Here is a 27,313-nt window from a genome sequence, read left to right as displayed (position 1 = left end):
TGGAAATAATACTGAGAGGGGGGGGGGTGAATCAGTATTATCACATTAATAAAACTTTTTCATTTCCATAATCAGATTCATATATGCTACTTCCACAACTTCTTATGATTAAGTTAATTGATCTTCAATGAGTGCATTAGAACATTATCAACCATATTATCAGATAACAGATGCCGTAATAGAGAATAGATCATCACACATAAGGCACACACATGAACACCATGATATAAGGTGGAAACCAAATGCGGGAGAAAAACCACCTGCTGCAAGTCATCTCAATCTTCTTCTTAATAAGAAAATCCTTTTACAATATTTGTACTGGTGCAGTCTTATACCAGTACGGGAGCTACAACCCCCTTTGCTCTTGTACTAGCCGATCCATTTACTAGTACGCAGGTTGCTACCTGCTACAATGCTCCAAAGATCTCCCTTAGCTTTTGTACTAGCTTAGATACTAGTACATAGGCGTTGGCCTACAATCTTCTCTCCTCCAGGTACCACGTTTCATCAATTTTCAGACTGAATACACTGAAGCACAACACATAATCTGAAAGGCCACTTTTCATCCAATTTTCATACTGGACCCAACAACAACATTGAAGCTCATAATCAAACAACCTTCTGAATCACCCAATCACCAGATCCATACATATACAATGATATTATGAGAGTTATCAACCAGATCTAGTACATAAAGATAAGTCATTAATCATGCTGTTATCTGAACTCAATACCAGTAACCAAACATCAGTTATGCACCCAAAACCCTGCAGAATAGTCAAAGGCAGTTAAAACAAATTTTAACCAGGGATCGCAACTTCACTGGTATAGATCTGCGGATATCTGTACTACCTCCACACCTGCGCCTTCTGTGGCGCCGCGACCACCGCACCTGCGCCTTCTGTGGCGCCTCCGCACTGTGCCTTCTGTGGTGCCTCTGCACCGCGCCTTCTGTGGCGCCTCTGCACTACGTCTTCTGTGGCGCCTCCGCACTGCGCCTTCTGTGGCGCCTCTGTGGCGTCTCCGCACTGCGTCTTCTGTGGCGCCTCCGCACTGTGCCTTCTGTGGCACCTCCGCACTGCGCTTTCTGTGGCGCCTCTGTGGCGTCTCCGCACTGCGCCTTCTGTGGCGCCTCCGCACTGCGCCTTCTGTGGCGTCTCCGCACTGCGCCTTCTGTGGCGCCTCTGCACTGCGCCTTCTGTGGCGCCTCTGTGGCGTCTCTGCACTGTGCCTTCTGTGGCGCCTCCGCACTACGCCTTCTGTGGTGCCTCCGCACTGCGCCTTCTGTGGCGTCTCTGCACTGCGTCTTCTGTGGTGCCTCCGCACTGCGCCTTCTGTGGCGTCTCTGCACTGCGCCTTCTGTGGCGCCTCTATGGCGTCTCCGCACTGCGCCTTCTGTGGCGCCTCCGCACTTCCGCAGCTGCAGCGCTCGAGAGATCACCCTTCACAGATTCGCTTTCAACTTCCCTTTCATAGATCAAACTTTTAAAACAATAACCCAATATTTCAAATCTTAAGATATTCGATTTGCAAGAAGTGAATTAGCCAAGTGATCTCCTTTGCTTTATATAGGCAAGCTTCTTCCTAAAATCATGGATCAATACCATAGATAACCAATACAAGGGGCCCAAAAACATGGGGCTCAATAATACCAAGGACTAACCACCATGGACCAAAGGTAAGTTCTCCAACATATACACACTTTTGACGAGGTACCATGGTCCAAAACCATAGGTTCAAATACCAAGGACTAACTACCATGGACCAAAGGTAAGTTATCCAACATGAAAGTGCGTGAACTTTTTCTCTACATGAAATAAACTTTTCTCTGCATAAAATTGCGTGAACTTTTCTCTACATGAAATAAACTTTTCTCTGCATATAAGTGCGTGAACTTTTCTCTACATAGAATAAGCTTTTCTTTGCATATAAGTGTGTGAACTTTTCTGCACTATAATTTATCATCTAAGATGAGTGGGTTGCCATCAAGTACAACATATGTATCATAAAGCCATACCAGAATCATAATGCCAACACACAATATATTCGTCTTCTAGATCTATTTGGGTGTCATCTTGAACATAGACGGCTCCTTTACCTAGTTCTTCATAATGTCTCTGGAGTTGGCATTGGTGCTAGGTAAGTTGAAGGGAGTCTCAATGATAGTTACGGGCTCCAACATCTGATACATCTCATCATAATCTTGTGCCCTGAAGGTTGCAATCTTTGTCCCACTAACACTGCCCAAGGTCATCGTCTTGGGGTCAGTGTGCGATACAATACATTATATCATGTCTACACATGGGAACACTAGGTATATACATGAAATCCGGTATAAGTCGGACTTGTGAATGTTCACGTATACCTGGCGGTCTTTGAGGTCTTCCCCAATTGTGTTTGCAAATGTGTCATTGACCTATTTCCATTTCAGTTTGATTTCCTTGTCTAGAATCAGTTTGGTATCTTCATAGATCGGTAGACTTGCGGACACTTGCTCAACTGTTGCTCCAGTTGCACTTCCATCAATGTCCTTTGATCCCGCTCCCTTAGAGGCCATTGATCCCGAACTGTTAAAAGGCGGACGAACACCTTCTACATATGGAAACAAAGAGACATGCATGGCAAGAAATCTGTCAGTGAAAACCAAAGCAAATTCGGGAACAACATAACACATACCTGGGGGTTGACTAGTAAGGATTGCACAATTTCTTTTGGGAGGCTGGGAGATTAGCTGGCAGAACTGCAAAAAAGGTAATCTGGGTTGTCTGGGAGGCATGATTGGTTGCTGGAATTGTGAAATGCGCAATCGAGGTTGACTGCTGACTATTGGAATTGCGCAATGCTCAATTTCAGCATGCAATGGCTACAGTCTCAGTGATTGCATTGCGCAATTTTCTGGGCCAACAGTCACTGTCCCTCAAAATTGCGCAAAGCAGACCTAGGGAACAACTACTGGGTAGAAATGCAAATTTCTTGAGGGGAAAACAAATCCTTCCCTCTCAGGATTGCGCAATGTTGTCTTGGTGAGGCAGAGTCCAGGATAAGGCTACCCAGACCTGTCGACAGGCAACTAAAAGCAAATGTGAAAGTGAATTCATGGTGATACTGAGAGTAAGTAGAAGAAAATGGTCGTGCATGAAAACAATGAATGAAATATTCAAAAAATGGAACAACATGCATGTGGGTGAAGCGAGTTGTCGAATCAACGACCATTCGTGCAAAACGGTTTCATGCATGCAACAATAGTGAGATAGTAACGAAAACTAAAACGGTGCTAGTACAAGCTAGTATGCATGTAAATGATAGCAAGCGTTCAAAGAAATCAAGAAAACAACACTCATACAAGAGAAAACACAAAAAGCGACAAAAATGTTGTAAAAGACAAGTTGAGACCACTTACCCATGAATAGCTGAGTTGGACGCGTTGAAGAGTCTTGGATGTGTTGTGGGATATCAGAGCTCCAAGATCGATGTGGAGAAATGAGATTTGAAGCGTCGAATAAATAAGTTTGAAGGTCATGACACACATGCCACAGATCTAGGAGAAAGTGACACTTGGAGGAAAGATTCTAAAACGATATTTGCATGTAAACTCCAGCTGCTAAAAATAGTTCCCTAAATCAAGGGATGCTTTTTTCATGTTGCCTTTGCCCTTCCGGGAAAAAGCAAGCTATGCATGCAAGTCAATTTTCTCTGGTCACGGGTGGAACTGGTTAAACCAACTGCACATGTAAGAGCCTGCTCAACTGCTGGGGAAAAATGCGCATTTCTAGAAGGGAGCTAGGCTGGCTGCCCAGGCGATTTGCGCAATTTATGGGTAGAGCAGCTGACTGCTTCATAGGATTGCGCAATTTCTAGGTTGAACAACCCTATTGGGAGGAATTACGCAATTTTCTGGATGAAGATTGACTGGCAAAATTGTGCAATTTTGGAGCCCAGCAGGCTGCCAGATAGAATTGTGCAATTTCTGGAGGGAAGGATGGTTGCCATCTAGAATTGCACAATTTCTTGAGGGAGATGCTCAGCCTCCAGCTGGACCAAGTCTGGAGAAACAACCTATGAGGGGAATGCAACAAGCTTTGATAGACAGGCTATCTTTCTACAAGAAAATCACTGAAGCTTGTGTACTTGATGAAGCAAGACATGCTGATGTGAAAGGTTGGTAGGGAGGCTCCAAAACGAAGCTAAGGAAAAATTTTGGAGGGTTTTTGTAGCCTCTACAATAGGCACATACCTCAACAACTCAAAAAAACTGTTAGTCTACTCATCAACAGTTAGTTGTTGCAATTTGAGCTCATGAAATTCCTTGGCCTTGCTATCATAGTATCTTTCAGATAGGTACTTCTCTCGAAAATATCTCTCAAATATTCTCCAAGATAGAACTTTCTCTCTAATTTTCTTGAAGTTCCTCAATTATTCCCACCAAATGTCGGCATTTCCTTTCAAAATAAAAATAACTACTTGGGCCTTCATGTTCTCATAGTAGTCGTGCACCTTGAAGTATTTCTTCATCCTAAATAGCTAAGCCTCTACCTCTTCAACCTTCTTTGTCTCTCCATCAAAGGTAAGGGGATTTTATTTCTTGAACTTGAGCTCTTCTTACTTCTCCTCATATGATGGTGTCTCTTAACTATAGTATTCAATGATCGGTTAGAGTTGTCTGACTCTCTTTCCAAAGTGCTAAGTGGAATTTCTCCTCTCACTATGTCTTCATCTACTTACCTTTGTATTTTCCTTTACTTGTTTCTTCCTACCCTATTGGTGTCCAATTTTTGCTTTTGGACCTCTAATGGGATAGGTTTTGACTTGTGCCTTCCTAGATAGTTGGCACTAAGCTTTTGTTGTTTTTTCCTTTGTGGGTCTGATAGGCTCTGCAATATCACTACATTTACCTTTGCTTGTCTTATTTTCTATCAATATTTTCATTGTTTGCATTGTAGCTCCTCAACTCAGTGCTTAAAATTCTAAGGGTGTCCATCCAATCAAGAGATTCTTCCTCTCTCTTTCTCCCAATTGAGTCTTATTCTTCACCATGCTAGGATCTATCAATGTTGTGTTGCACCATTATGTTGGTCATTCCTATATTTTCCTATTTTTCCTTGATGTCTTCTTATGTGTTGTTACATACACATAATTGTTAGTTAAATCAAAACACAATTAGACATATTTACCCATCATTTTTGCACATTTTTAACAAGAATGGTGATGTGAAACCAGTTGATACATCAAATATTAGGTTAGTATGTAAATTAAAAGGCAAAAGTAGCCCATTAGTAACCTGTTAAGCCAACAATAATATTAATTGTAACTTAAAATTAACACACATATGTGTACAATAATGAAACTTTCAGATTAAATGTTTATCCTTTTTGTTGTCTGTGAGCCACTTCAAGTCCAGTGTTGAACCTTTTCTCATATACCACTTTGTAACCAGCCTACGTGGCTCTACCACATCACTCGTGGTCTAGTGTGGCACCTGTTGCGTCATCTCACCATGCCTAATGAAATGCTCAATTCAAACCTTTTATGACATGAGATAAATAGTTACACCAATTTCCATGAAGGTATTTCCATCCTATGCCTTCTATTAATCGTGCCATTGCCCCATGGTCAATGAGATGCTCAACTCAATCCTTTTGTGGCGCGACATGAATATTCATGTCAATTACCGAGAATAATTATTATCCCATGCCTTATGTTAACTATGCCATCAAACCAAAGATCCAAGCTCTACAATGACATGGACTATGGCAATGAAGAATCCACATAAGCACCACGTAGCACTCCCAATGCCACATATCACCACAAACCATTGCCACATGTCATGTAGACTTGGTCGATTCAACATTAGAAAGTACATTTTCCAGTTTTCGTGTGTCACAACCACAAAGGTGTCACATTGGCATCAATTCCACATCACCTATCCACATTGGCAAGGGCGCCAACTCATCTTACCCCACTAGTTCATGTTGTGATTAATAAGTGCTAAATCTGAGATTTTGGCATAGTGTGATGTGAACTTTCACTTCAGGTAATGGGAATGCTCTCGTCCCATACCATCGTCTACATGATAACCTTATACAAAATCTCAACCAACATCTCTGAAGAGCTAAGTTTCATGGTGATGTGGCCTCTGGCCATGTAAAATCCACATTAAAACCACGATCACTCCCAATCCATGTGGAACCACAACACCACTACCACGTGTCAAGTGGATTCGACTGAATCAATATCCAAAAATGTATTTTTTGGTTTCCACGTGCCACTTCCACTGGAATTCCACATCATTGTGCTCACCACACCACCCCACCCATGTGGCATCAATGTAACCTTGCAAATATCTCATGGCCTCTGCCACCTCAACTTGGGTCATGGGTCCCACCAAGCTAAATCCCTCATGCAAATTCATGTGTTCATGTTATAGAAAAAAAGGTTTTTTGTCACACTCTCTGTTAATCATGCCCAAGTCCACAAAGGGATCATCCAAATCCCAATGCTAAACAAAAGGTAAGAATATGAATCTTCCCATTTACAAATTCCAACATTGGCATTGCGCCTCCTTTGTGTCGCTCCTAAAATATAGAGGAGTTATCACTTGGAAAAAGAGTCATGGTGTAGAATTAATGCTAATATTTTACATTAAGGTTAATCATGGTGGATTAACATTGATGCAATAATACAACAAGTTTGTGAATTCTTTTGCATTTAATGGGAATTCAAGGAACTTCAAAGACTCTACCCAGGAATTCACCAAAGCATGGGGTTACTCTTCACATCTTATTCTACAGGCATGAAATCTTCATTCAACACTACATGTTGAATAGCTTCACATGGCTTTAATATAACCCATGGATCTACCATTTGACCCTTTATATTGTAATATACCAACTACCACTCATAACAAGACAACTGAGCACATAAAGCATTCATATCCAACCATGTAAATGTGTATGCACAAAGGAATATATCAACAAATATAGAGACCTCTAGCCCTTTATAACCATGAATATATATATATATATATATATATATCACATCATAGAAAGCCTCAAGGGATAGCTTAATTGGTCGATTTCATGTTGTTAAGTACCTTTCCAATTGGGAGGTCACGGGGTCAAATCTCCACAGTGCCCTTGGGGTTAGGCCTGACCAATAAGCCGACGGGTATATCGTTTCGGGTGGATCTTCCCGGATTATTACCAATGGATGTAACGGCCACTCAGTGACTTTGAACCATAGTTGGAAAAAAAAATCCCCAAGGGATAGCTCAGTTGGTCGAGTTCTCGTTGCTAAGTACATTTTCTCGACGCCCTTGGGGTTAGGCCTGACCAATCAGCTAACAGGTAGATTGTTTCGGGTGGATCTTCCCAGATTATTACCTGTGGAAGTAGCGGCCACTCAATGACCATGAACCACAATTGGGAAAAAAATCCCCAAGGGATAGCTCAGTTGGTCGAGGTCTCGTTGCAAAGTACCTTTCCAATTGGGAGGTCACGCGGTCAAATCTCCTCGACCCCCTTAGGGTTAGGCCCAACCAAAAAAGCCAACGGGTAGATCCCTTTGGGTGGATCTGCCCAGATTATTACCCGTGGATGTAGTGGCCACTGAGTGATCATGAACAATAGTTGAAAAAAAATCACATCATAGACACACAGGGAACATCACATTCCTCCATGTACAAAGTTGATACTTTCATATATATAACATAGCCACATCACTCATTATTCATAATGTAATGAATATATAGGTAAATATACTTATCTTATTTAGATTATATAACTGGGAATTGAGGGATGCATTCCAACTCTCCACCTAACCATAAACTAGCTACACCACAATATTTCTTGTAGCTAACCTCCTCTTATTCAAATCCACAATATAAAGGGATGCTTTCATAGGGTATTTTCAACCAAGGCTCGGTTCGGATATTTCTCAGTTCTAGGAATGTGGATCTACATTCTAAGAGTTTTATCTGTTGTATTTTCAAGGCAAGAATTTCAGGGGTATGTAACTCACTGTCTATGTTGTTTATCAACATACTTGGCAAGCATTAAGTGGTTTATCAACGTTCTAATCAAACACTTAGTTTTTTATTGGCCATTTTCAGCAAGCACCACAGTGGTTAGCTACCATACCTAATGGTTTATCAACTTGTCATGTCCCCATTCTCATTCTTCTTCATAGTACATCTAGGACAGGGGATGGCCAGGTCAATGGAGCAGGTTTATGTCATCAGGGTTCCTAATGGAGTTTTGAGGAGTTTTTATGGGATTTGACGGCATTCGCTTGGCATATTCCATCATCAGTGCATCTTTCCTTTCGTTCTGTTGCATTCTGACACTTTTTCAAAAATAAACATTATTATTGGGCATAACTTAATTAAGTATGCTCAAGGTGGCATTCCGGGAGATTAATTGATGGAACACCTCAGTGTAATAGCTTGTTGGAACCAGAACGAGAAGATCTGAATGATGTGACTTTTGGATAGGATTTTCAGCGACTTGAGAAAACATAGTGGCCAATATACCCTTTTTCTGCATTAAAAAGAATATTTTAATTAAAATAAAAGAGGGAAAAGTGCTCCATGATTAAAATAATAATTCTATAGGGGTCCATCAGATCTATAAAAGAGGAGGAGGAGACCATTGGAGGACATCTTGGATTTGATATTGTTTCTTGTATGAGAGGTTGAGAACCCGGTTCTCTACTCCATTGGTAGCCCCAAGATGGAAACCCTCGGGTGATTCGATGAGATTGGACGAGCACCCATCTCCCCTTGGTGGATTCATTTAGAATCCACAGATGTAGTGATTGATTCTCTGTTTTAGTTTGGAGGTTGACATTAGCATTATTACATATCTTGGAGGGCCATGCCCAACTATTGTATTGGCATCTATTTCTATATATTAAAGTGGGATTTTGTCGCTGCATTTCTCATGGTTCCGCATGTTGTGATCTTTTAATGAGATGTTATGTGCAATTTATTGGGTTTATTGCTGGGTTTTACATGAAAATTTTCTATTTGGGAATGGAATTTTTCTCTGGAGTTTTTCTGAGTTAAACATTTGAGCTTGTTCCAATTTTATTTCATTTGGGACACTACAGTGGTATCAGAGCCTTGATCTTGGCTCGGTGTTGGTATCATCCCAAGACCCCTTTTTCCTCCTAAAAACACATCATTTACCCATTCCTTTTCATCATATATTCCTTAGAATCCTTGAAAATTAATTATTAATAGTCTTATAGTTATTAAAATGCATTGGAATTGATTTAGGGATTTTATGTTGAAGAATTAGAAGTTTTTGGTGAAATGGTTACAGGAAGTTCCAACATCCTGTAATGAGCTCATTGTTTGACATGTGGCACAACAACTGGGCGAGAACGGAAGGCATGGATGAAAAGTGGAATGTCCAAGCATGGAAAAACACCTATCTTACAGCCGGATCGACTCTCCTACATGCGCGGTCAACCCAGGTCAAATCATGGCACACTGGCGACAAAGGCAGAAACAACAGCTCATTCTATCTTGATTTAGTTTTTGTTCTTTTTGATCAGTTAGGATAGAAACATTTTGAAAAGCTCGATGTAATAAAAGCGGCAACAGCCAAATTCCGAATGTACATTCATTAATGACATGGTTATGTAAATACAGTCCGAGAAATGGATAGGAGGTTAATCATTGTATCGTTCTAAAAACTCTGTTTTGAAACTTAATACTAAGAACTAGTTACAGTCCCGATTTGTGTCTCGTATATTGATTTGATAGCCGGTCGAATATAGTCCAGTGTACCTCTGGAACGCGGATGGGCCCTGCGTTCAACCGGTATACTGTTCTTTTCATTTTATTTACACTTAGGTTATCGTATGGTTTGATTTCGATTTCAATAGGTCTTATATGGTGTGCACAACAGTTACAATTACTTGGGTTTCGGTTTCCATAGCTTTTGACTTCCATTGAATGTATATGGTTTGCGCTTATGGTTGGTTTGCGTTTATGGTAATGCTGAACAGTCATCACTGAGATCTGGAAGTGCGTCCTGTAAGGGATTCGATCCCTGTGTTGTCTTTTAAAAGCACCATCATAAACCCTGTTTTCATTCTACAATTCATTTATGATCTCTGTATATTTTGATATTGTATAAATGTTAGCGAATGCTGGGTGTTTACTGAACAAGGGTTTTATGTGTAATGTCTTTGTAAGGAGATTGAGATCATTGTTGCAGTGATACATAGTGTTTAGTTTCAGTGTGTAATTTGGTAAATGCATTTAACGACAGCATTGTAATCAGTTATATTAGCAGGGTGACCTGAGTGTTTGGATGATAGGTGACATATCCCAGTCTTCCGTAAAGAAGCCTTGTGACCGACATCATAACCACTTAGTCAACAATCCTTTATGTCTATATACTTTAAACGCATGCCTCTAAGCTTACGCATCCTGGTCGATAATTAATATAGTCTAGTCTAGTACCCTAGCTAGAACACTACATTTTGGCGCCGTTGTCGGGGACGTGTACTTAAAGGATTCAGACAAAAAAAAAAAATTCAACACACAAAAATAAACAAAAACACAGTTAGAAATCATGTTCATTTATGCCTAGATTTAGAGACAGTCAAGGGAGATTTGTAAAAACCCCCCACCATCTAAAAACTAACCCATCATCATCAGGAGCAGACTCTCTAGGGAATACAACACCAGCTGAGGAAATTATCCAAACATTGGCAGAAAATTTTTATTCAGGACAGGAACTTACTCTTATTGAGAGGGAAACTTTATTCACACATAAATCGCAGAAGAAGCACTCTCTTAAACCTTCTACACTAGGAGAAAGTAGTACAGTTACCGAACAATCTTCCTTCCTCCTTTTTCCACCAAGTGACACTGACACAGAGAGACCAATTATAATGGCTGAGGAAGGATCTGGCTCAGTACCACGCCAAGGAGATGAAGAGGAGTCAACTTTTAAGTTCCCTATACATGAACCACAGGAGGATGAGGAGATCAAAATGAAAAACATACCCCCATCCGTGCTACCAAATTTCTATGGTATGGCTTCGGAGGATCCAGACTCTTTCTTGTTCGAGTTTGACATTGTATGTTGAACTTATGGCTATAAAGATGATGCCCATAGGCTTAGATTGTTCCCAGCCACACTAAAGGCATCAGCCTTGAAATGGTTCATGGGGCTTGGTGAGCATGCTATAGTTGATTGGGATGGTATGAGGAGAATATTTCTTAGGAAATATCAGCCTTATTGCAGATCCAAAGACTCTAAAGATGATATCTTTAGAATGAGTCAGCAAGAGGATGAAACCTTAGAGGAATATTTAGAACGGTTTGTCTATAACTTACAAAAATCTAAACACCGAACTATGCCTCCTGATCTGGTCCGCACAATATTCTTGAAAGGTATCCGAGAGGAATACATGGATGATCTCAACCTGATGGGCAAAGGTGACATTTCTGCCTTACCCTTTGAAGAAATCGCTGAGTTGTGCGAAAAGTATTCAAGGAGTAAAGCTAAAATGGGAAAGAGAATCTTGTCATCAAGGGTCACAAAATCTGCCTCTGCAAGTGTTACAAGGGCCGAAATAGGGAATCTTTTAGAAGAATTTAAAACAGATTTGTTAAGCACTCTAGGCAACCAAATTGACACTTTAAAAGCCAAAAAGAAACAAGAAGATGAAGATCATATCATGGCTATCTTCTGCCCAAAGTGCCGAAAGAAACATGCATTAAAAGATTGCCCTCTAGATAATATCCAAGTTTGTGCTTTCTGTACTGAACATCATGATATGTTTAACTGTCCTAAAGTTAAAGTTTTGCAGAACTGTAATATGGCAGCCAATGTAGAGATGGAAAACGTGTATTACATGGGCACAAAGCGACCATGGCAGCCAAGGCCAGCAACCCAAGGTATGTTTCCAAATCAAAATCTGCAGTTTCCTATGAATGATCAAATGTATGCACAAAACTCATGGAATGTACCCATGCCATGGCAGCAACCACAACACCAACCACAACACCAATGGAGACCGTCTCAACAGTACTCCCAATCGTATCATACATATCCTCAATCATACCCACCTTACTCACAACCATATCAACCATACCAACAGCCGTATCCATCACATTCTCAAACATATCAGCAGTATCCTCAGCAAGCTGTCTATCAGCCCCAACCTCCTCAACAAGCTCTGCCTGCTCCTCCACCAATAAATGCACCACAGCTGCAATTACCAGCTAACTCACAACCTCCCAGACCCACTCAAATTCCTGCTCAAACTGTCCCAAATCCGAATAATAGAGCAGAGAGGCCAGCCTATAATGTAGAAGAAGGAAGCTCATATTCCACACTGCCTTTGCAAAACATTAATTTGAGGTCTGGTAGGGTGCTCAACAAAGATTCTCCAATAACAGATAATCAACAAGAAAACTCAGAAAAGGAAAATGAAATGACAAATCCAACAAAACCAATCAATGATACCAAAGATAAACAGATGCAACCACTGCATCCACCTTTTCCAGACCGATTGGTCCAAGTAAAACCACCATTGTCTATACCACAATTTGATGTCTTAGATGAGCTTAAAAATGTCTACATAAAAATCCCACTGCTGCAAGCTATAAAAGACATTCCTATCTATACCAAAGCCATCAAAGACATGTGCCTCAAGAAGCCTGCTAGGAAAAGGATTGATCCTCAAACCATTCATGTTTTAGGAAATTTAGCAGGCCTTATGACCAATACCATCTCCATGGAGAAGTATGTTGATCCTGGCATTCCCAAAGTGACCACCATCATTAACAACATACGGATTCCAAACACTTTGATAGATCTTGGAGCCGCAATCAATGTCATGACTCTTGAGACCATGAGAACACTTCAGCTCATGAATTTGCAACATACCACAATTGTTCTTGAACTAGCTGATAGGTCCAAAGTCATTCCTGAAGGGATTTTGGAAGACATCATTGTCTCACTGGACTCTTGGGAGTATCCAGTGGATTTCCTAGTCCTTCAACCCAAATCCAATTTAGGAGGACACCCTATCATTCTAGGTAGACCATGGTTAGCGACTGCTGATGCATTTATAGGATGTCGATCAGGCAACATGATCATTTCAAGGGGGACCGAAAGAAAACAACTCACCCTTTATCCATCGACACAATCACCAGCAGTAACACATAATTTGTGGCTTGATGATAAATTTAATGATAAAGACGAAGTACAATCTGTTTTTAGCATTGACCGAATCTATGATTTCCAGGAAGACAATAATGATTTGGTAGAATTATTCCTTGCTCAACCTGATATGTCTGAAAATTTGAGAAGTGAACAATATCATGCTGCAGATGTACTTCTGGCCCAAAGCTTTCAAGAAACATGCACCATCCAATCTTTGCAAACTACATTCCACGACATTTTTCCAGTTCAATCCATCACCAATACACAGAGTCAGATCATAGAGATTAGTCCAGGGAAAACTCTGAACATAGGCAATCACCTAGACTCATCTCAACAAGAGAAATTGATTAAACTCTTGAGAAAATACCAAAAAGCCTTTGCTTGGGACTATACCGACATGCATGGGATTCACCCCGACACATGCACTCACCACATCTATACAGATAGCACCATTAAACCAGTGAGGCAACCACAGAGAAGAATGAACCCCATGCTCCAAGATATTGTCAGAGAGGAATTGCAAAAACTTTTGAGAGTTAATTTTATATATCCTATTTCTGACAGTCAGTGGGTATCCCCATTGGTTATAGTGCCCAAGAAAAATGGTAAGTGGCGCATTTGTGTTGATTACAGACAACTGAACAAAGCAACGCTCAAAGACTACTTCCCACTGCCATTTATTGACCAAGTGTTAGACACCCTAGCTGGCAAATCATCATTTTCTTTTCTTGATGGTTTCAGTGGCTACAACCAGATCAGGATAGCCTCTGAAGACCAGGACAAAACCACATTCACCTGTCCTTGGGGAACCTATGCCTATAATGTTTTGCCATTTGGACTTTGTAACGCACCAGCTACCTTTCAGAGAGTTGTGTTAGCTATTTTCGCTGATTTAATTCATGATTGTGTTGAAGTCTACATGGATGATTTTTCAGTATATGGCAATTCATTTGAACATGCATTAGAAAATCTTGAGAGAGTTTTGAAAAGATGTATTGAAGCTAACCTGTCCCTCAGCAATGAAAAGTGCTTTATGATGTTAAACGAAGGGATAGTGCTAGGCCACTATATTTCTTTTCAAGGCATCCAGGTTGACCCAGCCAAGATCCAGATCATAACTGATTTGCCAATTCCACAGAATCAAAGAGAGGTAAGAAGTTTCCTTGGGTATGCAAGCTATTACCGCAGATTTATTGAAAATTTTAGTAAGATAGCTTTACCTTTGTTTAAACTTCTAGCCAAAGATGTACTTTTCAATTGGAATGAGAACTGCCAACAAGCATTCGAACAACTCAAAAAGAAACTATCTACCGCACCAGTCTTGAGAGGGCCTAATTGGAGCCTACCATTTCATATCTTTACAGATGCATCCGACACTGCAGTAGGTGCATCCTTAGGCCAAAAAGAGGAATCTTGTACTTATGCCATTTATTTCATTAGTAAAAATCTAACACCTACAGAGTTAAACTACACAGTTACAGAAAAGGAAACACTTGCCATCATTTATGCTGTGAATAAATTCCGACATTACATAACTGGTTATGAGGTCTTTGTACATACTGATCATTCGGCCATTAGACATTTAATGAATAAACCAATAACTAGTGGCAGAGTTACCAGATGGTTATTATTGTTACAGGAATTTAACATCACAGTGTTAGATAGACCAGGAAAAGAGAACCAGGTGGCAGATTTTCTCTCTAGATTGCAAAATCTAGGTGAGGTTGTTCCAATTGAAGATTCTTTTCCAGATGAAAACTTATTTGCAATTTCCATAGTAACTCCTTGGTATGCTGATTTGGCCAATTATTTTTCTATAGGAAGGACACCTCCACACTTTACCGCAAAGGAAAGGAAGAGACTAGTCAAACAAAGTGCTAGATATTCATGGCTTAATGGCGATTTATTTTACACTGGTTATGATATGATTATTAGGAGATGTGTAAGAAATGATGAGGTAATTGATATTTTAAAATCTTGCCATGATGAACCGTGTGGTGGGCATTTTGCAGCGAAGTGGACAGCATTCAAAGTTCTTACTCTTGGATACTACTGGCCATCCATTTTCAAGGATGCCAAGAAGTATGTAAAGAGTTGTGACAGCTGCCAAAGAATGGGCAGGCCCACAGCTACCGATGAGATGCCCCTTCAGCCCCAAGTTCACTTAGAGCCATTTGATAAGTGGGCTCTAGACTTTATAGGACCCATTAACCCAACCTCCAATGGTAAGAAGTACATCTTAGTATGTACTGATTACATCACAAAGTGGGCTGAAGCAAAAGCACTGGTTAGAGCAACTGAACACACAGTAGTCAATTTCCTTTTTGAAGAGATTTTTGTGAGGTATGGGGTACCAAGGGAAATTGTAACTGATCAAGGTACCCAATTCACCTCAAATCTAGTGAAGGACATCACCGACAAATACCAAATCAAGCATAGGAAAAGTACCCCTTACCATCCACAGGCCAATGGGCAGGTGGAATCCACAAACAAAACTTTGGAGGGGATCATTACTAAAACTGTTGCAATGAACAGGAAAAACTGGGAAGAGAAGCTCAAAGATGCACTCTGGGCTTACAGGATTACCTGGAAAGATACTAGAGGATTTACACCATATCAATTGGTGTACGGCAAAGAGGTAATGCTTCCTATTGAGTTCCAAATACATACTTTTAAACTGGCTGCAGATTTACAAATTGATTTGGACCAAGCACAAAAAGAAAGAATTCAGCAGTTGAACCAGCTGGATGAGATGAGGCAGCAAGCTGAGCAAACCACAACACTCATGCAAAAACAAAGGAAGCAGTGGCATGATGCACATATTAAGAAGAAGCAGTTTAAGGAAGGTGACTGGGCTTTACTTTTCGACTCAAAATTCAGAGATCATAAAGCCAAGTTCACCACCCATTGGATGGGCCCCTATGAAATTGTTCAGGCTTATGACAATGGTTCAGTCAAGCTCAAAACTATTGATGGAGAAGGTCACTCTTTCACAGTCAATGGTCATCGCCTGAAACTCTACACCAAGCCCATCTGCAAGCAAGATTTTCTCCATACACTATCTCAACAAAGAGAGGTTGAGGTATTGCAGCCCTCAGCTGCAGTACCCCTGCCTTAGTTTCATTTCCTTTCAATTTTAGAGTAAAAAAGAAATAAAAATAATAATAAAAAAAAAAAAATTATAAAACAAAAACTAAAAAAAAATATATCAAAAAAAAAAAATATATATATATATATATATATAAATAATAATAATGGGTTAGATGTGAAAACCAGTCTCTGGCACACTCTAACCTCGAATTCCTACTTGAAAACCAGTCTCTGGCGGGTATGAATTCTCTTTTTTTTTGTTTACTGTTTGATTTATCAGCTGAATCATGACTTGAGGACAAGTCAAAATTTTAGTCGGGGAGAGAGGCATCAGCACTTTGTTCTTTTATCTCTCCATTGTAAATTCTTAAAGATTTCTTATTCTATATCTTCACTGTAAATTTCCAAAGCAGCTTGTTCCAGCATTCCAGACTTCAATAAATAAGCTGTTTTGTCATTGTTTTATCTCAGAGGGACCTGGTTATAAACATTATGCAGGGGGACCTGTTTTGTCCAGACAACTATGCTACCAACACCAGCAGTAAGGGACCTGTTTAAGACATTCAGAAGGGACCTGTTAAAGAAATTGACACCAAGGGCTACTTCAACAAAGTTTCATCAAGCTTCTACAAGGATTTGGGCACCAAGACTCCATCAAATTCCCAAGCTCAGTGAACCTGTATCAATATAAGGAGCTGCATGAACATTTTCAATCTTTCTCAAGGGACCTGTTATATCTTCAAATTTTTCTCAAAGGACCTGTGCATTCAATCCTCCTTAGAGGACCTGTTACAACAAGCAAAAGAACAGTAAAAAAAGGGACTAGCTACTCAGCATGTCAATACAATAACGACCAACAAAAAGAGTAATATGTTTCTTGTTCTTAAACATTTAATTTCTTAGACTGATTTTTAATGTAATTTTGATGACTGTGAACTGTTATGATTGATTTCAAGGATATCTACATTTCCTATCATCCCTTATTCCATCGATTCTCATCATTCTCATACATCAACCTATTCATACTCCTAAACTCATTACCAACACATCAACCTATTCATACATCCTACAGTCATACCAACATCCTCCATCTGACCGAATACCAACTGAAATGGGACACGTGGCGGATTGTGTTTTTAAATATAAGGGAAAGAGACAAATGTAAAGCGGCCTATCTATTTCATTCCACATAGCCAAATCATAACTCCACCACTCGACGTACCCAATGATTCAAGGGACTTCCCAAAACCATACCCAGCATTATATATACATGCTCCCAGCGTTCTTGTGGTGACATCTATGTAAGCGTACAACACTCCTCTGTTTTAAAATGAATGAATACGTTGTGAAGCGAGCCGGGTATCCCACCATCATTTCCGCATTCGATTCCCATAACTTTCAAAGGAAAATCAGAAGCAGTGAGCGCCGAAAGAAGTATTATCATTTGGGTCGATTTACACAGTGAGGATTGAAGGCAGTGAGCGCCGAAAGAGGGAAGTATCACCACTCTGTTTCGATTCCCACCACAGTCATAAGACAATCGACCGGCCGAGCATCATCTTGAAGACTAAGGAAAGCGATACACCAGGTAACCAGTTTGAAATTTCTTTGTTAAAATTGTAAGAACATAAACAGAGAAGGGTTAGAAGCACGACCCTCTGTCACTATGACTAATAGGGTCGAACCGAGTGTGTTCGACAGTTCACAATATCATGAGGATTGCATTGAAATTCTTAGAGAAATACAGTGGTTACCATTTCTAGAAAAATTTCATGGAAGCAATGAGGAGGTTACCAAGCAATTTGCCTTCACCTTCAATGGAGAAAAATCCCTTATAGGTAACTTCTCATTCAGGGTTTCAGAGGATACTATAGCTCAGGCAATAGGGATTAGTCCAGAAGGGGAGAAGTATTTTAAAACCAAGCAATTTAAGGAGAAATCGTGGACACAGTTTATGTCTAGATCTAGAGTCTCATCAGTGAACTGGAAGAAGGGTGTTCCAAGAAGTTGGTTGATGCATCCCTGGGATGAGATGGTCTACATCCTTCAAAAATTCATAACCTGTGAAGGCCGCTACAGTATTGTCTATCTATACCACATTAAACTACTCCTCCATTTGAAGAAACAATGTGTTATCAGTGTACCATATTTTCTGTTACAAAGTTTAACCAAGATGTCCAAGACTATCCAGAAGCAGAAGGGGAATGAAGACAAAATTCTGTATCACTTTGGCTTAATCAAAATCCTTATTGAGCATGAATTGCAGAGAAGAGGGAAGCCATGGAAAGAATTTCTAGCTGTTAATCAAATAAGAGATGAGGAAGATAAAGAAGAAGTGCAAGAGGACTCAGGGTTCATGAAGGACATTGATGAAAAAATCCCAGTATCCAAAACCAGCAAGGCACCTCTACCTGTGGGCAGCATAAGGACCAGGAACATGAGAAAGGAAGATGCTAAGAGGGCCGAAAAAGATAAAATTTTCACCACTTACTCACGAAGAACAAGGAGGACACCAAAAGCCCAGTTACAAGAGGACCAACTTGAATCCAATGCACCTGCACAAATGGATGTTGAGAGTGGTGACCACTCACTACCAGGACCAGAAATTGATATAGAGGTGGAAAGAAATAACAAGCAGGAAAGATGTTCACCGCCTCCCATTAAGAGACAGAAGAAGCTAGAAAAACAAATTGAAGAATTAAAGGAGGAGCTCATGGAGGCTAATATGCTAGAAAAGGTTATCAAGAGAGAAAATGAAATGCTCCGGGCGCAGAGTAAAGAAACTCAGAAGAAGAATGAAAAGTTAAAGGAAAGAATCAGTGAACTAGAGGCTGAGCAAACTGAGATCTCTAACTGGGCCACTAAGTGGTACAATCAGAAGAAGACCCTCAAAGAAAAATACGAAAAGTTAAAACAGGAGCTCAAGGGTCCAAAAGATAACTAGGTGAAAAAGAATGTGGACACCTTGCTCAAGGCAGCAGAGATCTAGGCAGGGACAGAGTTTAAAGGAAGCACTTCGGGGATAGCATGAGGACATGCTAAGTCCTTAAGTCGGGGAGAGATGTTGGTATCATCCCAAGACCCCTTTTTCCTCCTAAAAACACATCATTTACCCATTCCTTTTCATCATATATTCCTTAGAATCCTTGAAAATTAATTATTAATAGTCTTATAGTTATTAAAATGCATTGGAATTGATTTAGGGATTTTATGTTGAAGAATTAGAAGTTTTTGGTGAAATGGTTACAGGAAGTTCCAACATCCTGTAATGAGCTCATTGTTTGACATGTGGCACAATAGCTGGGCGAGAACGGAAGGCATGGATGAAAAGTGGAATTTCCAAGCATGGACAAACACCTATCTTACAGCCGGATCGACTCTCCTACATGCGCGGTCAACCCAGGTCAAAGCATGGCACACTGGCGACAAAGGCAGAAACAGCAGCTCATTCTATCTTGATTTAGTTTTTGTTCTTTTTGATCAGTTAGGATAGAAACATTTTGAAAAGCTCGATGTAATAAAAGCGGCAACAGCCAAATTCCGAATGTACATTCATTAATGACATGGTTATGTAAATACAATCCGAGAAATGGATAGGAGGTTAATCATTGTATCGTTCTAAAAACTCTGTTTTGAAACTTAATACTAAGAACCAGTTACAGTCCCGATTTTTGTCTCGTATATTGATTTGATAGCCGGTCGAATATAGTCCAGTGTACCTCTGGAACGCAGACGGGCCCTGCGTTCAACCGGTATACTGTTCTTTTCATTTTATTTACACTTAGGTTATCATATGGTTTGATTTCGATTTCAATAGGTCTTATATGGTGTGCACAGCAGTTACAATTACTTGGGTTTCGGTTTCCATAGCTTTTGACTTCCATTGAATGTATATGGTTTGCGCTTATGGTTGGTTTGCGTTTATGGTAATGCTGAACAGTCATCACTGAGATCTGGGAGTGCGTCCTGTAAGGGATTCGATCCCTGTGTTGTCTTTTAAAAGCACCATCATAACCCTGCTTTCATTCTACAATTCATTTATGATCTCTGTATATTTTGATATTGTATAAATGTTAGCGAATGCTGAGTGTTTACTGAACAAGGGTTTTATGTGTAATGTCTTTGTAAGGAGATTGAGATCATTGTTGCAGTGATACACAGTGTTTAGTTTCAGTGTGTAATTTGGTAAATGCATTTAACGACAGCATTGTAATCAATTATATTAGCAGGGTGACCTGAGTGTTTGGATGATAGGTGACATATTCCAGTCTTCCGTAAAGAAGCCTTGTGACCGACATCATAACCACTTAGTCAACAATCCTTTATGTCTATATACTTTAGACGCATGCCTCTAAGCTTACGCATCCTGGTCGATAATTAATATAGTCTAGTCTAGTACCCTAGCTAGAACACTACACTCGGCTTGAGGGTTCATTGAAGATTGTTCGAGACAAGATTGAGGGTTCCAAGAGAAACTAGTTTTGAAGGTTTTCTAGTGCCGAACTGAAGGCTATTTGCTGAATGCATTATTGCCTATAGATCAATTTCTTGTTCCAGCAGTGGTTCGAAATGCTATCGACTCAGGGTTTGCTTGTCAATAATTATTAGACCTAATTTATTTCTGACGTTACAGCGAAATTTTATAAAGCAAGATAGATCTATCATCTTATGGAAGCAGAATACATTCCAAGAAGCCTAGTTTCTTTTCGGTTACTTGGATGCGAGTTCAATCATCCGGTGAAAGTCAAATTGTAGTCGGCCAAGTATTACAATTTCAAAGGCCGAGAACTTCTTCTTGCATAGGTTGAGTTATGTCGCAGTGGTTATGGACACAAGTAACGGCAAGCTTTTCACTATTTGTAGACCGAAGATTGACGTTGCTACCAAGATTGGGAATTTTCATACTCCAAAAGGTGGTCAAAGGAGGAATTTTTATGTGCGTCTATCAATTCTTTGGAGCGCAACAATGATTGGTGGTGTGCATAAAGCTACAGAACTATTGTTCGTGGCTTGATAATTTTTGGATTGTTGCGGGTGGTTGGAGTATGATGTAAAAGGCGATGGTATGACGTCCAGCTAAAAGTGTGATTACCATAGGAACCTTGCAATTGGCTGAGTTTGCATACGGTGCGCATTCGTTTGAATAGCATCGTCACAGCAGCTGAGTGAAGCCGATTACTCAGAGAGATGACATTTCAAAATCGAGCCAAATTCTTCGTTAACAGTAGTTGAAATTGTTGTTATTTCCTAAGGGCCGAGAGCCTCCCTTTTCCACAATCTGAGAGCATTTTTAGATTTAGGGTTGGGCATGCGTAATTTTTGGGAGCAGAAGGCATCATTCTCTGAAGTGGAATTCACTTAAGAGCATTTGTGCGTAGGTTCACCGGTAGAGAACGTGGGTCCACTGTCATGATCCAAGCCGCCATATCAAGGAGATTGTGATCAAGCCGCCAGTGCAGTAGCACTACTGTCGTGGTAGCAGAAGGCCGATGAATTATTATATTAAAGGGGCCATGGGTTAAAATAAAGGGGTCATGGATGTCTACGGGAATTTTCAATATATCGGGCTAAGATTATTAAACCTCACGTGGCAAAATTCAATCGATCTCAAGCCTCTGTGTTCAAACACTGGTTGAGGATTATGGACCCGTCGAACAACCTGCAGCATTGACCAAGAATGAGTGTCGGAGGACTGAGTTGGAGTCACCATTTCAGTTTCTACCTAGGGCCGACGTGAAGTTAAAGATGAGCCACCATCAAACTAGAGTTCTTCGTCTCCAGCTTCATTCATATTCGGGAAGGGATGATCACTAGTTGTTTTAGTTCCTGAGCGGACCGTGTCACAATTTCCAACAACATAGAAGCATTAGACTTAGCCTGATCATTGAATGATTGGCTCTAATCCCTTGTTCATCACCGTGACAGAACAAGGGTCGAGGTGGTGTGCTAATGTAGTCCAAGCCATCGAAGTTGATGAACAGAACGTGTTGTTGGCAGAATTAATTGGGGGTGAAGTAACTGATAGCATAAATCGAACCTGTAGCAGAAGGTTGTCCGGGATACTCTGTGGGCCATAGATGTGCATATAGCTGGTGCATTTCTTTTACAAGGGTTGGGAGTTCATTGACAGCCGTATACTATTGTTGTAGCCGCCACGAAGGAAAAAGTGAGCCTCAGCCAGCGAATTGAAGATCCGTATTACCAAATTTGAAGGCCGCGACTCCAGGTTTTGCTGTGTACTCATTTTCGGTGTAAATTTGGTTGCAAGAGTCTTGAATGATTGTGAACCTGTGCGTTATAATTGCGGGTTGATATTTTAAATGATAGAACATTTGTCATACCAACATTCAAAGACAATATTCCATTGAAACCCAACTATGAGGAAAAATTAAATCAACTACAACAATGTGCATGTTACATATTTGACAAAATGCCTAACTGAAGACTCACTGAAAAACTCAAATTTGGAGAAACGTTCTACACAGTTAGTATGAAAGTCAGTATGTTGTCTATAGTGAGGTGTCTTAGTGGTCTTATAATAGTCATGTATATTGAGTGAAATGGTTGCATGCATTTTGAAAGAATGCTTAGGCTATGAGGGGATATGTATTGACCCAATAATTATTATGTACTTATGGTATGTTGTCATTGAACACAAACATGGATCAAACCTTCCTAAACTCCCTTCATAAAACCGTAGCTAAAAATAAAAAACCTTTCTTACAGGGGGTCAACACCATTCTTCAGGGAGAACAGCCCAAGGATATGCAGCAAGAAATAGGGCACAAAATATTTGCACTAGGCACAAACTTGAAGCGCATGAGGGTCACATGGAAAGTTCTCTTCAAAATTGACGAACTAAATGCCCTCATTTCCAAAGTAAGTCAGTTAGAGGGGAAGAAGTTGATGTGGGCTTTGAAACCAACCATGTTAGCCTTAATACGTGCCAAGTTCTTGGAGGAACCTTGTGAAGGGGTCAAACTTTCAGTTGCATCATGTCTTTGTCAAATTATAAGTTGACCACACCCATTCCTCCATTAAATGATAATGTTATGAGGAGAATTTTTAGGTTGACAACAGAGACTTTTCAGGACTTGGACAATAGTGCAGGATCTACCTTTGGGAAGAAGCTGGAGATTTTAGAAATTATGGCCATGACTTGGACTTATGAAATCATGTTTGATATAGAGTGTGATGGTTTGATCTTCTAGATGTTCCAATGCTTCTTCGACACTAGGAAACGTCATCCTAACAGAGTCATAGCACACACGCAGTCCATCTTGTCCTCATGTATGAGAGGCCTTGATTCCTTATGTCGAGAGTTGTAGTCTCGATTGTTGTCTGTTTGGAGGAGAGAGCAGTTGGTCTCACTTGTTGCTTATGGTCTAGCTGCGAGGTTGGTTGAGAAGAAAATTGGGTTATTTAGGAGACGATTGACCAGGGAGGAGCAACTTAGGTTTGGGGGCTCCTGTAACAAGAATGAGATAAGGAGGAAGGGATTTGCTTAATTTACAAAGGACCTTAGGGCCCTAATCACTCATGCTTGAGTGACACTGAGGAGATGACAACGGTAGAGCAGGGAGATATTCTTCATGTTTGTCAGGATGCAGACTCTTCATTGGACGAGTCCATGGATTCATACGATGATACCGTAGAGGAGCACGAGCAGTCATATGGAGTTGATGATATTAGCCTAGATGTGCATCCATGTGTGGTAGAGGAATACAAGGAGCAACTGATTGTTCCCATGTGGGAAAGATATCAAGGAGTAGATGAGCAGCTAATGATTTAGCGTAGAGATCACATAGAGGAGCATGAGTCATGGCGAGTCATTGATATTAGGCCAGATTCATATGATGAGTAGTCTGTGGGTCCTAGGAGAGACATTCTGGATAATGTGTGTAGGAATTACAGGGTAAGTTCTGTTAACACCCAGGTTGTTCCCTTTGACTCTAAGGGAATACGGCTGGGGTAACCACTAACCAATCTTTGGACCACAGTTTCTAGCCAAACTGTAATCAGAGAGGGCTCTCTCTTTATGATTTGTCTCTGTTTTGGAATGATTTTAGGCTAGCTATGAGTTCAGGTTTGTTTAAGGTCTTTGTTGGATGATAATTTTAGTCAAGATACTTATGCATTTTCCGGGGTATTCTAGTCCATTGGGTAATGGAGTCAGTGGTCCTTTAGTTCTTTGATATGCTGCTTTGACACAGTGGTAATGCTGCAGAGCCAGTTTAGTGTCTGAGAAATAATGATGTGATACTGTAATTAGATGTGATGTGTTTCAGGTAAGGAAAGGCAATTAAGAATCTTTCACTTAAATGATCATGGAGAAAACAGTGAGAATGTTAATCTAGAAGCAGTAAAGAATTTCTAAATAACATTCATATTTATGGAATCAGCGAAACATGAGCAATTAAGGATTCATGTTCATGGCTAATTCTGAAGAAAACATATACAACAGTAAAGATTGAGCACTAGGTGTCATCAAAACATGTCCAGCACTATTCTTTTACTATACTGCTAGTTCAGTAAAACATGAGTGTGTATTGATAAACATAAGAAGACAAAACAGAGTTTGAGAAAGACTTATTATTCCATCAGACAGCAAAGGAATTCTGCACCAGTATGCATGGCATCAATATGACATCAGATGTTTCAGGAAATCACTGAGCTCTTCCAACCCTTTGTATTAGATAATTCTGAAAGTGTCAAATACATTTGTCTCATAGAGAAAATTACCAACCCCTTATGAGTTACTCAGGGGAGTTTATATACAAAAATTACATCAAAAATATCAACGAATGAGTTAATATCTCATTTATGATATTCTAATCTCCGGAATGCAGTAGCTGAAGGAGTGAATGCTGCAGTAATTCCTTAATGCTTCAGCTGTCAAAATAGTCAGAAGATATTTGGACTTTATGGCTGTTAGAGTCGGTTGGAGATGCGCTGTTCAAAACTTGGTTAGCTGTCATCGTCTATGTGATGAGTCACTTTTTAGCTGCTTTTAAATGCTAACCCTTTTCTGCTGTTTGTCTTCTAGTGACCTGGAGCTGGCAGTGGCCGAATGACTGAAGCTACCGTGGCAAAATCTGGAGCATTGCCTGCCACCAATCCTCCTTAGGCATTTGATGTCTCCGAATTTTTATTAAGGTCTCATCGGCCTCTGTATACCGCCAAAAGTTAGGAGGAGTTTCAAACAGATGGTTTGCCTCATTTTCAATGAAGAATAGGCCTTCAAGTTTAGTGTACAAGCTCTGTCCTGTTGGAGGCCCTGTTTGCTCAGGAATACTGCCAGATGCAGTGATTTGATTTTCAATATAAGTAGCCATCCTGTTGGTAAATTGGTCTGTGGTGATCAATCTTCCTGTGCTGCTTAGTAGGCTAGGCAGTCCCTTTGCTTGCAGCATCCCCATTTTGAGTTTATACTCCTCCACCTCAGCCTGTATTTCATAGCATTTTCTCTCCACAGTTTGCACATAATTTCTGAGAGTTAGCACCTTTTTAGCTGTGAGGATGGCCTCTGTTCTGTTGTTGATGCCAATGGCTGCCAGCTCCTCTTTGTCTTGCCCGTTCAAAAAATCTATCAGTCTGTTTGCCTGCTCAGGTCTGTTTCCCAACACTGTTTTGGCCCTCTGGATTTCTGTCTGTGCTTGGCCAATCAAATCCATTTGCTCATGGATTGTTTTGATGGATTTCCATTGTTTGGTGATAGTTTGGCCAATCTTACCCCATAAAATTCTTTTTATGTCGGCCATGGCACTTTCCAGATTTAGCTCCTTCTCCAGGGCCTTTATTTTGTCCTTTAGGGCCTTTATTTCTCTGCCCTGTTCTGCTACAGTTACCTTTGATTTGTCATACTTGGCATCCAGTTCTGCCAATTTTTCCTTGGCCTTCTTTATCTCATTTGCCTGGAGCTCCATTTCCTTGATGGCATTAGTTAATTCTTCTATGCTTGCACTGGCATCTGGGGCCGTTGTTGTTCCTGCTGCTTCTGATGTGGGGGCCACTGCTGCCCCTGTAGTTGTTGCTGTTGTTGAAGTTGTTGGAGGAGCTTGGGATGTGGATTCTCCCTGTTTATCTTGTAGTGCTCCTTCTAGCTCTTTCTCCAGATTGAGGACCTTCTGATTCAGCTGCATGATGAGGTCCAGTTGTTCATCAACCTGCTTTTCCTTTTGTAGCTCTGCTGTCTGAGGGTGTTCTGTGGGCAGCAGTCTTAACCTCTTCTTTAGTGCATTGAGGTCATCCTCCTTTTTCTTCATAAGGGCCCTTACACCCTTTGGATCCTTAGGATCATGTCCTAGGTCTATGATAATGTCCTCCAAAGATTTTATTCTGTTATCTTTGGCCAGGGAGGACATTCTCTCAAAATCCAACTGAGTGTTGGTATTTTTGAGTGACTCCGTCAGTTCATGGGCCATGGTTTCCTTCTCCACCAAGGTTGCATAGACCATTTCTCCAGTCTGTTTGTGGAGTTCAATTTGGTCCATGGGGTGGATGTCCTTTGCCCTTACCTCCACCCTTGTCTTCACAAAATCTGCAGCTGAACTCGGCTGCGGTACTGTGGGCCTGAAATGACTTAATATCATTTTTTCTTCTTTAATGTCATATACAGACATTAATCTTTCTTGCTGGGCTGGTGTAGCATTCATAAATTGTTTGTACACCTCCACTCTTAGCAAATCATTCTCTGCCTTGATTTTCTTAAAAGAAGCCTTAGTTCTTTTAGGCTTCTTGCTTTGCTGAGAAGAGGATGACACCTCCAAACCAAGTTGCAAGCCTTGCTCCTGTTGGAATGAGCTGGTACCTGTGTGCTGGCTTGCTTCCCTATCTTTCCTTGAACTGTCAAGGAATTCCTCAGTGATGTCTTCAACTTCTGGGGAGTCAGCCCTTTGCCTTTTGGTCTCTGGATGATGGGAGGATCCACTAATAGGAGTGGACTCTTCTCTGTCTCTTTTAGTACCCCTCTCCTCATGTGCTGGGGTCTGCAAAATTGGTGCTATTAGTGGCTCAGTTTGTGGAGGAGGAGT

The sequence above is a fragment of the Pinus tabuliformis genome, chromosome 9 (assembly GCF_031772625.1).
Source record: "Pinus tabuliformis cultivar Carrire ecotype Pingquan chromosome 9, CPIR1, whole genome shotgun sequence".
Classification (NCBI taxonomy): domain Eukaryota; kingdom Viridiplantae; phylum Streptophyta; class Pinopsida; order Pinales; family Pinaceae; genus Pinus; species Pinus tabuliformis.
This window is presented reverse-complemented; position numbering follows the sequence as displayed.